Here is a 14,431-nt window from a genome sequence, read left to right as displayed (position 1 = left end):
GGAAGTGGAGGTAAGCAGATCAGGAATTCAATGTCATTTTCAGTTATACAAGAAAAAAATGTTTTTTGATTTTTCAATGTAGGGTTTCTTTGTAGCTTTGGAGCCTGCCCTGGAACTCTCTCTGTAGACCAGTCTAGCCTTTGAACTCAGAGATACACTTGTTTCTGCCTCCCGAGTGCTGGGATTAAAAGTGTGTGCCACCACCACCCAGGCTAATACAAGGAATTTAAGGCCAGCCTGGAATAAATGAAACCCTTGTTCAAAAACATATAGAACATGTATTTACATTCATTTGGGCCAGAAAAAATTACTTTGACATATCGAGATGAAATTACTTTTAAAAAAACATTTTCCCATAGAAAGATGAATATAAACCAGCTGTAAGACATATGTTCATCTCAGATCCTTATGGAGGTTATTGTGATAAGTAGGGAACAAAGGCTTATCAATATACATGACTGCTGCATAGTGAATGCTGCTCAATAGCTAAGTCACTTACTTTCACACAGCAGCCTCTCCAACAAGTAATTCAAATTCCTGCTATATAAAACTCACCCTTAGGACTGCTCATGAATTGACCAAATCTATAAACATTAAATCTACTGTAAGATTTATCCAGAGGTTACTTTTCATATCCCCAAACTGCAAAGTCAGGCATCTGATCTCATAATCTATTGATATTTTATTAAGCTTTTTTGTTTTATTCTAAGAGGAAAAAATTCAGCATCATCCTCAGGCTTAAAGAACTAAACACTGTTTCACTATGACTGCAGTATCAAAATAACCTCACAATTGAATATCAAACAAAATAAAAAATCCCTAATTCAAATTCTCATGTTCTTGTCATAGCACTAATAATGAATCCTTGGGAGCAAAGAGACAGAATTTTAAGTTTTAAAAAGTCCTAGGAAGGAAACCCTGAAAAGGACTTTGTGCTGATATTTGAGGTCATGGAAGACTGCTCAATATTTTTAGAAATACAATTAGATTCAACTATTCTATTTTAAACTGTGAATTTTGAGGATAATTCTATAAATTTCCTAATCGATGGGAGTTATAATGAAATCTATAGCATACTATTTCAATCAGTTTTATCAACCACATCAACATTCCCTTAAAAGTACTATTGTTACAACCATCTAAAATCAAACAGATATTAGGTACATGATGTTTTCATGAACAGTTTCTATCATTCCCAGACTGTTTTGTTAAACTTAACATCCCTTTCAAAAAATGTACACTTTTTCTTACTGTATATTCCATTATTTTATCTCCCAAAAGACCTGAACTTTTATTGACATCATTATGTATCATGCATTCTGCAAATTAAATTAGTATTTACCTTTCCAAGACAAATCAAATTTAGAGGTTAGCAACAGAGTACTACATTAAAATGACCTATGTGTATACAAAAGAATTTATAACATTGGCAAGATATTGCATGTTCATGTTGAATTTAATCAAGATGTACTTATTTTGGGCCTTAAGTGAAAAAAAAATGTTCTAATAGATATAAATGGCACCTAGGAAGCAAACTCTAAAGAGCCACTAAGTAAATAGCTTAACTTCAAGTATAAATTTCTGCTCTGATCAATAAGAGCAACCTTCTAGATAGATCTTGAAAATAACTGATACTTTAAAAAACAATTACACAATCTTAATTATCATAGAAAATTGTCCTGAGATAGTAAACTACCTGACTAAATAATATAAGTGATATCATGATGAAGACATAAAGATTTTAGTGCCTTTATTTCATGGAAAGCTTTTCCTAATAATAAAATTTTAAGTAAATAATTTTTCAAATAGTAAAAATACATAGTTCAGGAGAAATACTGTTAAGGTTTCCCACCTATTCATTTCAAATTGAGTAAAATGAAGAAGTGCACTTACAACATAGTAGGCTGAAACTAGTTCCACCAAATCCAGTAAGAGTATTGCACTTGCAGGGAGAGTTGGCAGAACTCTATTTACACTTACATTCTATTTGATGACTTTCAAGTAAAGACTATAGAAGATAAAAGGAACCACCTACAAACAGACACTATAGGTACATATGTAAAGTGACTGCGCTTTACTCATATTACGACAACATTTTAGTCACCTATATAGAGCTAAAAATTTTAAGATTAAAATATTTAGACCAGAATTTTTATAATCTATTTTTGAAATGTAAAGCTACTAGATCAAGCAGCACAATGAGATATACGTCAAGTCCTATGAATAAATATTTTTAAATTAACTACTTTGAGATCATAACACTGACAACACTAATTATCTTTTCTTGTCTCAGCAGTTATGGTGCATACTGTTTGGGTGACTGACGGGATAATTTCTCTTAATTTTCTCTCAGTTTATTCTGAATAGTATAAGAGAAGAATATTAAAACAATTAATGTCTCTAAACAAAGTATTTGATAAGGTTTTGGGTTGAAATAAAATGTTAAAAAAGTTAACCAATGGACTGATTCTAGAGTGATGGCCTCACTGGGCAGCAATGGACTGCTGAATGAAAGCTGGACTGAGAACCATTGATCTCTAGAAACTGTCACTTAGCACTGTATTAACTCTCCTCAGCCTTGGCCATGCTGAAATGTATTTCTCACAAAGACCCATTTCATTACCAGTTTGAGCTAATATTACCTAAATATCAAAATATGTACTACATATTTTAAATTACTAAATGTCTATAGTACCAAAAATTGTCATCTGCAATTCAAACAATCAAAAACAGGTAAAATGTATGTCAAAACAAACTATTTTCAATGTCTTACATCTATGAATATTTTTATTTTATCAATAATGATCCTATACTAAAAGAACATAACAATACTTAAATTAATATTCAATCTCACATACAAATCTTTACTAACAGCAATTATTTGGTCACTCAACTAGAAAAAAGTATAAGACATATGAACCAAGTTTTATATTTGAACAATTTAATAAAATTTGAACCATATGATGCTCAGTTTGTGTATGCCACAGAATTTATAAATCATACTACTTAAACATACATATTACAGTAAAAGATATACTCTGGTTTTTTGTTGTTGTTTATAAAATTAATCACAGTTAGCAGGGCAGAAATTGCTTTGAGCTTCATGAATGACATCCAAGAGATGGGAAAGGATTAGTTCTCAGTTGCTGCCAGTTATAACGCCAGGTGGCTTTTTCTGCAGTGAAGGTGTTACCGATAATCCCATTACACTGGTACTAAATCTTGCAGACATCAAAATTATCACCAAGGTTCCTTTTCATCCCATCCTTTCCAAATGACTGGAAGTCGCTTCACCTGAAAGAAGTCAAATCCACATGCAGCTGCTGTTTTAGCAGGCAGCAAACTCCCTGAGAATGCCAGTCATGATTCAATTTTGCTGCGCTGGTGGCCCCCTATTCCCTGTCCAATAATACATCTGTTAAAAAATCCTACAGCTACAAATCAAGTTTAATCCTACCAGGGACCTCATGTTGGTCTTGTCTTCCAAAAAGGCAGCAGGGTCTGCTGTCTATCTCTGCTAGTGTCTAGGGAATACCCTTTAAATCCCAGTCCTACTTAGAAGAATAAGCTAAGGATCACAAAACATGACCTCAAAAACCCTGATATGACTATATTCTGACCCAGAGGCATTCATTCTAGGTGAAGATTAGAACTTTGCATAATAAGATTACACAGCAAGTGAATGATATCAAGGGACTATCCATATGCAGCCGCCTGGTTCTGTATAGACAGCCTGTGCTGCACAATATGCACTGCCGAGAAAGAGCTGGGTCTTTCTAGCTGAAATAAAATAGATTCACATAAATTAGTTGGCCATTTCCAGAGTCCTAAATCCCCTATTACATCTTTTATTGACAGTTCCTGTGAGGATAGCACAAATGTTACTCCTTTTTCTTCTGTGCTTCTGTAACATCATGCTCAGTAATTGAAATGTACATAGATTATGGCTTAAATTAATGTCTTGTTTGCTGTAATCTTGGATTACAATCGACTGTGTACATAATAAAATTAAGAAATCAATGGATGGATTTATTATCTCTGAGAAACTACAGGTATTGTTTATAGAGTGGTTTAACATTTTGTGTCAGTGCTTCAAATGCAAAAGTCATAGAGAGTAGCCAATAAAATTTAAATGTGTCAAAGAGTACAACAGGCTCTGGCTAATACCTACACAAAAGTTAAACTGTGTGAAGATTAAGTCATTACTCAAAATTCAGAAAGTGGGAAAACTCAAAGATCTCATGAATATATGATTATCTCTAATTTATATTCTACCATAATCAATTATTTATGTTGATGTCTACATTTTTAAGATTAGTTTTTATTATTTTTAACTTATGTGTATGTGTATGTAGGACTGTGTATGTGTGAGTACACGTGAACATGGAAGTCAAAAGAAGGTATCAGAACCCCTGAAGTTGGGGGTTACAGGTGGTTGTGAGCCACCTGACATAAGTGTTAGGAATCAAACTTGGGTCTTATGCTCGCTCGTAAGTGCAGAGTCACTCTTGCAACTCGGGTCTACATTTCTTTATAAAGTGGGTACACTGATTTCTGGAGACCCAGTTTCTATGTGCTGCCCTGGCTGTCCGGAACTTGCTCTGTAGACCAGGCTGACCTTGAACTCACAGAGATCCATCCACCTGTCTCTGCCTCCCTAGCTTTACACTGGGGTTTTTTAAGCAACCCCCCACCCCAATCATTGTATAACTACACTGTGAAACAGCTGAATCAATTCATATTAATTGTAATTCAGGGTTTTATAATTCATAATTACATATTTTAAAATATGTCCCAGTGAAATAACGTCTCTTCATAGGACCATACAAAGCATGCTCAATGTAAAGAATTCTAGAGATTTTAGAAAACATTATTTCATAAATCATCTTTCCTTTTTCCTTTCTTTTCCTTTCCTTTCCAAGAAACCACAGCTGTGGCTCCAAGTAAACATACAAAAAGAAAGCTTCATATACCCATTTGCAAAAGCAGCAATCTGGAAAAATCTAAGGGCATAAAAGGGAGGAGTTAGCTTTATTTTAAAAAGTATTAAGACCCCTTGTATGATTCTTGTAAAACTTGACTCCAGTATACTTTAAAAGTGGCTTATTTGCTAAGGTTCATTTATCCTTAATCTCTGAAGAACATTCATCATTCATTACACTGGTCATTATTGCACTATCTCAGGATATTTGGTCAGTACTCAGGGATCAGATAATATAATTCTGATATTCTGTGTTAAGTGGTATTACTAGCAGAACTGTAAACAAACATAATTCAGTTTCACAGCACATGAATATTCATTCTTTAGATACCTTGAGAATATTATTAGAAAAATAATAAGGGGTGCAAAAATTACATATTTTTGTCATGATGTATTATTATGATTATTAGAGGTGCATTGATCAATAAGGTAGTCACTAGCTCACATGAGATTGTTGAGTGCTTTAAATGTGACCAGTTTAAACTGACACATACTGTACAACACAGTGAATGCTGAAGACAATCAAAAATGGAAAAATACAACATTTAAAATTTTCACATTGCTACATGTTGAATAGTTAGGTAATATATGGATATAGCTGGTTAAGAAAAATATTACATAGTTCACATTAAGTTGCCACTGAACAATACTGTACTGGTAGACATACACTTTCACAGCTTGTTCCTGTGCTGGTTAGCTCTTGTCAACTTGACACAACTAGTGTTACCTGGGGAAAGGGAACCCCAAATGAGAAGCTGCCTCCATCAAATTGGTGGGTGGACAAGTTTGGGGGTATTTTTTTTTTAATTAATGATCTATGTGCGAAGGCTCAGCCCACTGTGGGAAGTGGCAGGTGGTCCTCGGAGATTAAGAAAACAAGTTGAACAAACCATGTTTCCTGAGCAAGAAAGCAAGAAGCATTTTCCCATGGTTCTTGTCCCTACTACTGCCTAAGTTCCTGCCCTGACTTTGCTCAATGATGGTCTGTAACGATGATGAGTATTGCAAACATACTTTTGGTCATCCTGTTTCTCATAGCAATGGAAAGCAAATAAAGACAGTTCCTAAGCTAAATGAAATTGCACAATACGGCACTAGAGTAGAGGGATACTGAGGAAAAACAGTGTCAAAACTGACAGATAAACTTAGTAAACACCTTATATAAATCTCTATTGAATGTTTCTAGCTTAAAGGAAATGGTAGAAAATGAGATTTCCTTAACTGTTGGCTACTGTAAACATAAAAGGAATCATGATGTGTCAAGTTGAAAAAAACACTCCAATACAGTAAATCTAGAATTTGTTTAGGCTGTTTATTCATTCATGAGACAGGGTCTCTCCATGTAGTTTCAGCTGGATTCAAACTTATGATAATTCTCCTTATTCAGCCACAGAATTTCTGGAATTAGGAGTTATGTCAGCATCCTCAGTAAAGACTTTTGTTCTATTTTTTTTCCCAGAAAATTTTCATACTCTCAAATAGAATTGCAATACAAATGTAAAATTAAAAATAAACACATACCTCCTGGGTTACTTCTGTCTGTTCAACTGCAATAGAGAGCAGCTTAAAAACATGTCTGGGTTTATAAAGAACCATAATTTTTCTATGTAACTATAAAATTGTATTCAAAACTTTTCAACACATTTAGGTATCAGTTAAAGAGAATAAAGCATTTCGTATATTTCAAAATGTTGGAAAAAACAAGATCAATTTTATAAATTATTAGTAAGCTGCTTTTCCAGAAGTCTTTTCATCATAATGTTTTTAAGCTTTCACTTAAAAATGGTTCCATAAAAAAACACCTAAAAACAATGAAAGCATGTAACATATGCCTAACAACCAAAAAAAATGACTCATTTAGAATAACCACAGATAAACCATATGATTAAAATATAAAGTCTATCTCCACCAAGTATTCAAGCGTGATTTTAACAATACAATGCAAATTGAAATATTTAAAGTATTAGCTTACTTAAAAGTTGCTTTTTCTTTACAATATTTATTTAACATATATCACCACTGATGAAATTTGAGTATCTATAAATAAGATGGTTAAAATTTAACCTATACTTTATTGTTTAATCATGTTATTTTCCCCTAGCTTCCTAAAATTATTTACGTTTATTATTTTCTAGTTATAAATATCATATAGCTATACAAACACACAAGCAAATGAAAAAAAGTAACAAAAACCCCTTTCTAACCATCAATAGATGAGTGCAATGATATTCACTCTTAAGTTAATCTCCAGACATCCAAATTCATGAATAAAAATTCATCAGTTTTAAATACACTGAGCCTATTAAGCAAGAACAAAAGCATATGCACAAAAGAGCTTTTAATATATTTCAAAGCCCACAAGAGCCATGGTCTCATTAAAATTATAAATTACACAAACATGGAATGAAGATTCAAACGGCAGTGCAGCTAAGCAGATTACAGAAAAGCCCGCGTTCCATATGATAACACACCATGGCCCTCCCAGATGGGGGCTTGGAACAAAAAGGCCATCACCACAGCTAGGGAAAACCTCCTTGTGATCTCTGGTTTCTGTTCAGCACATGACAGCCAAATAATATGTTGATTATTCTGTTTGTGCTGCTAAGCTTGTACGATGGGATAAAAGCGATATGATCTATTGTGAACCCAATGCTAATGTGTTGCTCCACTCATAAGTAATATACTGATTTTATTTTGGAATTATCTTTTATCTGAATATCAGTTTTTGACTGCATGAATTAAAATAAAAGACAGGATAAAATAATACTTAATTTGCTACTTTAAACTAAAAACTGCAGTTGACAAGTGAAGACCATCTAAACGCTCAGTGAGAAGTCAAGTCTAACCGTCCACCTTTCTTTAACTTCTGCACCGTGATCAGAGTGTATTTTAAAATATGTCTTAAAATGGAAAATTACTCTCTTTACGGAATGTAAAAGTAACACAATAATAATTAACTTACTAATATACATTACTGACTAGATAAAAGCTAAATAATTAGGGTATTCAAAAACAAAATTCTGTAATGTAAATAATAGCGCACATTAGAACATAGTGACATTTTTAAAAAGTATAATTGAAGGTCTCATAAATGTTTACAAATTATCCACAAATGATAATCATGTGGTCCTACTTAAAATAATTCAGAAGACACTTATAATTTTTAAATAAAACTGCTAGCATTAATACATTGTCTTGGTGGCAAAAAGTTAAAATCTAATTTTTCTTTCCATTAAAAATGTATATTCAATATGCTAATCTGTAATAAAGGGAATTATACCCAATTTAGGTTCCTAGGATTATCTAGAAATGCTTCACAAAATTACTTCATAAATAAGCATTTCTGAATATCAGTGTCATTAATATTGAAAGCTGTACATTTATCTTCCTTCTCCACAAATTTTCTTTCTGAATTACACAGTAGATTCTCCTTAAAGACAAGTAATGAAACAAGGCAGTAATAAAAGTAAAAAGACACATGTGAACAAATAGGTCTATTTTCTTAAGGAGATGCTTTGTGACTTAAGGAGTTACTATGACCCTTCACCACCTAAATCCACTTCCCTTGGCTCTCTCCAGATGCAGTGTTGTGTCCAAAAAGTAGAGCAAAATTGCCTCACAAGAAAATACAGTCTAAAATGGTTAAGTCTAAAGGACAAATATATACTTAGAGAACTTAGCCTACAACATACCTAAACCTATATAATTAGCATGTCTATATTCAGCTCTCTATATATTCAATATTAAATAATCTCTAACTATATGTCACCTTACCATACATTTAAGGTCTCTAATAAAAAAAATCATACTTAACATCATACTCTTTTAGCACTCCATAACTGTTTTTGTCAAGATGTATCCGATTTCTCATATTCCTTTAAAATATCACTCTAATTATCTTGTGATAACTATTTTCCAGATGAAAATAACATATTATTTATTAGAAATAAATTTTATATTTATTTATATTTAGCTTTTGAGATAGGATCTTACTATGTAGCCCCTACTAGCTTAGAACTGCTATGTAGATCAGACTGGTATTGAACTCACAGTGATCTTCCAGTCAATGCCTCCAAAATGCTGGGATTATTGGCATGCATCACCATACCAATCTCAGACAGATGATTTTTCTTAATATAGCTTTTATATTTTGTGCATGTGAGTGACCCTAAGCCTATGTATGTGCACCACATATACAAAGCAACCCCAGAAATCTGGAGAGAGTGTCAGCTATCCTGGCACTAGAGTTATGGGTGGCTGTTAGCTGCCAAGTGGTTGCTGGTACCCTAACCCAGGTTCTCTGTAATAAGTACTCTTAACCACTAAGTCATCATTCTAGCCACTCAGAAAAAAATTTAAAAGGTGACAGTAACCAGGATTTTTGAAGAATGATCACTGCAATGACTTTTAAAAATTGTCTAATTATAGACACACCAAATCATTGCCAAATGTCTAAACTGTATTCACAGCAAAGAGATAATAAAAGAATTAATACAGATGACCCTTTAAAACAAAATGTTGAATGAAATAATAAGATAATTTTATAAAGAAAGAGACAGGTGATGGAGGCTCAGTTCTTTAATCCCAATACTCAGGAGGCAGAGGCAGGTGTATCTCTGTGATTTAGAGACCAGCCTGGCCTACTACCTGAAGTTCCTTGACAGCTAAGACTACACAGAGAAACTCTATCTTGGAAAAAAAAATCAGAAATTCTTTGGGGCTAGAGAGATAGCTCAGATGTTTAGAGCACTGGCTGCTCTTACAGAGGCCCTGAGTTCAATTTCCAGCAACCATATGGTGGCTCACAACCATCTACAATGAGATCTGATGCCCTCTTCTGGACAGAACACTGTATACATAATAAATAAATTTTTAAAGGAAAAGAAAAGTGTTGCATAGAAATATGTGCAAGCAAAACAGCACCCACATAAACACACACCAAATAAATAAGTAAATAAGAAAAAGAGGCAAAATATAAATAAACATGTTGCTTAGGAACACACATAAAAATTTAATACTTACAGCAAAAGGTAGACTATCAGTCACCTCAAAAGAAAAGGGAGACTAAGTTGGGAATGGCAAAATATAGAGAGCAATCTCAGAATGCTGAAGTACAGGAACTTTAAAACAATAGTTAAACTCCTATCACTAGGGAGGGGAGGGGGCAGGGGAGGGGGAGAGAACAAAGGGAGAGAGAGGGGGAGGGAAGAGGGAGAGGGAGAAGGGAGAGAAGGGGAGACAGAGGGAGAGGGAGAGGGAGAGACAGAGGGAGAGGGAGAACTGCATTGCTAGTGATGTTCCAGGTATATGGGAGTTTGGGTTTGTTACATCAGTATTCACAATTACTCCATATATTTGCCTATGTTTCTTTATAACCTTACATTATGCAATGCAAAGTTTTAAATTATGCATTATCTGTGATAATGTATTCTTTTATTTATTTTTTTGTTTTTATTTATTTTGTTTTTTACGAGAACAGGGTTTCTCTGTAGTGTTTTGGAGGCTGTCGGTCCAGCCCGGCCTTGAACTCACAGAGATCCGCCTACCTCTGCCTCCCGAGTGCTGGGATTAAAGGCATGCGCCACCACCGCCCGGCAATGATAATATATTCTTATCATGTATTCTTGATGAAAAAAAAAGGCTCCTGCTTTTGTTAAAAACAATTTACAATCTTGGTCTGCATTTATAATTTTTGTTGCAATATTGTAATAACAAAAGACTACTACTATGGCTAACTCATCATAATTCCAACTAAGTATGGATTTCATATGTTTACAATAGCTATAAAAATATAGGAGACCTGAAAATAATGTAAGATCAATTATTCTACTTTATTTTCACTTTTGCACTTAATGTTATTTCTGCTACTTTTTCTTTTTAGACAAAAAAAATGCATACTTACTCTAAAAATTCCAGATTATAACCAGATAATTTTGTGCAGGTTGCATTCACAAAAAACTAAAAATATTTAGCTTGAAGGTAGGAAGAAGCATAGTTTTTTTTCTCTCATATGCCTTAAATCAATTTTAGGAGGACTTTTGTATATACATGGTAAGTTCTATGACAGGCTAGCTGCAGATACAATATTTGATGTCTGACCCACTGTCATTCTGTGAAATATACTAGCTATGCGCTAGCAAACATAGCAGCTGGAGTAGGGTAGAGATAAGGTATGTAACATTTAAAGACAAGTATATAAAACATAAAGCATAGGTTATTCATTCAAAATAGATCCAATATAATCTAGCTTAAATTACAGTGAAACAGTTTCAAGTATTGGAGAAGCAGTTATATAGACAAAAATCATTTTGTCTCTACAATAGCATATGGAAGTAAAACTGCTATAACCAGTATCATTATTATAACAGTATACTAACTTACATTACAGAAGAGCATAAACAATTAAGGGAGTTATTTAATGTCCCCATTGACAGGCATCCCTGAATATGCATTTGCTCTAATTTTTAGACACAACCAAAAAACTTGGAAACCATATTGTACTAGATTATCAGCATGGCGGCAACAGAATAGCACTATTTTGAGAATAGCTTTTGTGAATGTGGCGAGGATCGGCTGGCAGGGCAGGAGGAGCAGTCAACCAGTTCTTTGCTCACCTACTTAGTGCCAGTCTCAGACAGTCACATTTTGTCCAGCAGGGAGCAGTCTTACAACAGTCAAAGGAGTTAACTTGAACATGAATCCCACAGAAGTAAAAGGAGTTTGGGGTTGTTTTTTACTGATTTATTTATTTTTTAAGTCCACTTACCATAGGTCTCTTCAGCAATTCATTCAACTTCAGTGTAGTTTCAAGGTTTCCAGGAAAACCCAAATCTAAAGCAGGTCTTGAAGCATGTGTGAGTCATCCATGGTTGCAGATTCCTAAATCAGTAAATCATAGCTGTGTTAGGTCATCTCTGACCAATGTTAAACTAGACTAACGCCTAGTGAGAGTGGACATTTCTCAGTGAATTTTATCTTGCTTTTAACAGGGCAACAAGAGTCTTCAATTTGGATGTTCAACAGCACTGGACCTTTATCAAAAGATAATACTAAGGTCTTTTATCTAAAAGAAGATTTAAGAAGAAAGAAATTAAAAGACACAACAGGATAACAGGTTTTATTAAAAATCTAAGCATTGCAGTCAGGAGTTGGTAAGACAGCCATGCACACTTTTTACAATTTTGCTTTTACAGATCAGCATGCATAGCTAATGACATCTTTTCCTTTTTTGACAGGGTTTTTCTATATAGTCTTGGTTGTCCTCGAATTTGCTTTGTAGACAACCATACTGGCCCCAATTCACAGAGATTTTCCTGTCCCCAGAGTGCTGGAATTAAAGACCATGTACCCCTATGCCCAGCTAATTTAGAAATGAAAACATAGGAAATAGTTAAACACTTAATGAATATGATGACTGAACATGTTACTACAGAAAAAAAAACTTATGACCAATTGAAGAGCAAAATATTTTTAATGTGAAAAACCTATGATATATTTAGGTATAATAACACTACATCAGTTCTTATGACTTAAAGACATACATAAATTTGTCTCTTCTTCTATTTGAAATGCCAAAGTTTGCATTGTATGTGTTTACAAATGGCTTTTCAGTGTTCACAACAAATAACCAATTTCTGCTTTCAAAAGAAATTATCAATCTTCAAATGCACATAATTTGGGGGATTTTGTGTAAAAGCCTGCTTAAATACATTATACATCTATTAACAGGCACTATAATTAACCTTAATCTCATCATAATGCAAGTCTTAAACATTCTTATATTTATGCTACTCGTGTAAATATTTTCTTAGTTATGTAAGCATTTGAACCCTTCCTAAACATTTTAGAGTCAATATCAAAACACCTAAACTTTACTGCACCTTTGTTCCCATTGGTTACAGACCAACACTACTTTAATAAAGAAGTGGTTTAAGATCTTGTTATAATGATGTACACTAAACAACAAATTTAAGTCAACAGAACTTTAGTGTTATTATTGTGTACACACATATACAATAAATATCCTCAACAACTTCTAGTATAAAAACTGAAAGTGATTCTCTAGCACTTTCTAGCACTAACATTAACACAAAGTATATTAGCATGTTGAAAAACATGTATTTATTGGGAGTGGAGTGCATGCCTGCCATAGCATCCATAGCGAAAGAAGTCGGAGAACAGCTTGCTCAAACTGGTACTCTCCTATCATGTAGGTCCTACGGTTAGAATTAAGCTCACTAATATTGTCAGCACCTTTAACCATTAAGAAATCCCAACAATCCATGAGCTATCTCATCAATCCATGAAATAATTTTACCAACTAATTATTCATAAGCTTTTAATTTTTACAAGTATATTACTCAACAGTTTACATTATAAATGACTTATCAAAAAGAGACTTGAGTGGATTGAGTAGCTTCTTACTTCCCAAAATAATATGCACTAAACTATAGGATGTGATCATATATTATTTGTAATGTAATGAAGGTAAGGATCAACATGAGATTATACTAGATTAGAGAGGTAACAAATCTAATAATAATGTCCTAAAGAAAGACAAAGAACCACACACAGAGCCATGAGTAGAGGACATTATGAAACTGGGGACAGAGTTTGGAGTTACGGTTTTACAACCAAGAATATCAAGAGTCAGCAGAACCAGAAAGGAAGAGCCATTTATTAAATATGCGGAATGAGTGTAGTCATGTTGACGTGCAGACAAAACTTGTTACTTCTGATGTTCTGAAAAAGTAAGTTTTCTCTGCAGTCACCAAGTTTATACCAGTTCTTTATGGTGATCCTAGGAAATTCTTGTATATTTTCCCAACACAAAGTGAGGTATTGCTCTAGCAAGTTTAGATTGTCTTGAAGAGACTACATAAAAATACAGACCTCTCTTCCAAGATTCATGTCTATAGAAAATTCTGGTTCAAAATGACAAGTTTAATAATACTCCTTTCAAAAATTGTTCCCAAAGAATAGGATATGTAACTAATATAAGTAAACACTAAAGATAGTGAGGAGCATGACCACACTAGAGACCTTGAAGGGTTTCTAGAATATAAAGTATATAAAATCATAGAGACAGGTAAAAAACAGTCCAGCACATAAGCTGACATAGAATAAATCTTTCAGTTACCATTTACTTTTGTGGGACAACACAAAGAAGTGCCACACTCTTGACTTTCAAATGGTGCAAAGGAAAAAGAAGACTATGCTGAAACTATATGAAATTCAAATTTCAGATTTTAACATAGCTGTTCTCAACCATTAATGCCAGCTTTCGTGATTTACTCGTAGAAGAGTGAATAGTTTGAAGAGACTTTATTGTCTGCCAAACTTAAATTATTTTCTGTTTGGTCTCAGAAAGAGAAACCAACTCACAACCAAACACAAACACATCATGATCTTTTGTATTTCTTGTTGTGGCTCCAATTGGACTTGGTCTTC

General features: G+C 33.7%; 1 protein-coding gene across 3 annotated transcripts in view; it reads right to left on the bottom strand.

Annotated features, from left to right (window-relative positions):
* The window catches only part of Immp1l (inner mitochondrial membrane peptidase subunit 1), a 46,958-nt gene that overhangs the window by 30,844 nt on the left and 1,683 nt on the right, over window positions 1-14,431 (bottom strand). For all 3 annotated transcript variants that reach the window (XM_040745962.1, XM_040745961.1, XM_040745963.1), the window contains exon 2: window positions 11,748-11,860. The gene's annotated coding sequence lies outside the window, so the exon portion shown is untranslated. The remainder of the gene's footprint in view (window positions 1-11,747; window positions 11,861-14,431) is intronic.

Source organism: Mesocricetus auratus, unplaced genomic scaffold (genome assembly GCF_017639785.1).
Source record: "Mesocricetus auratus isolate SY011 unplaced genomic scaffold, BCM_Maur_2.0 Super-Scaffold_100004, whole genome shotgun sequence".
NCBI classification, from domain to species: Eukaryota; Metazoa; Chordata; class Mammalia; order Rodentia; family Cricetidae; genus Mesocricetus; species Mesocricetus auratus.
Note: the sequence above shows the minus strand (reverse complement) of the source record. Positions and strands in the feature narration are given on the sequence as shown.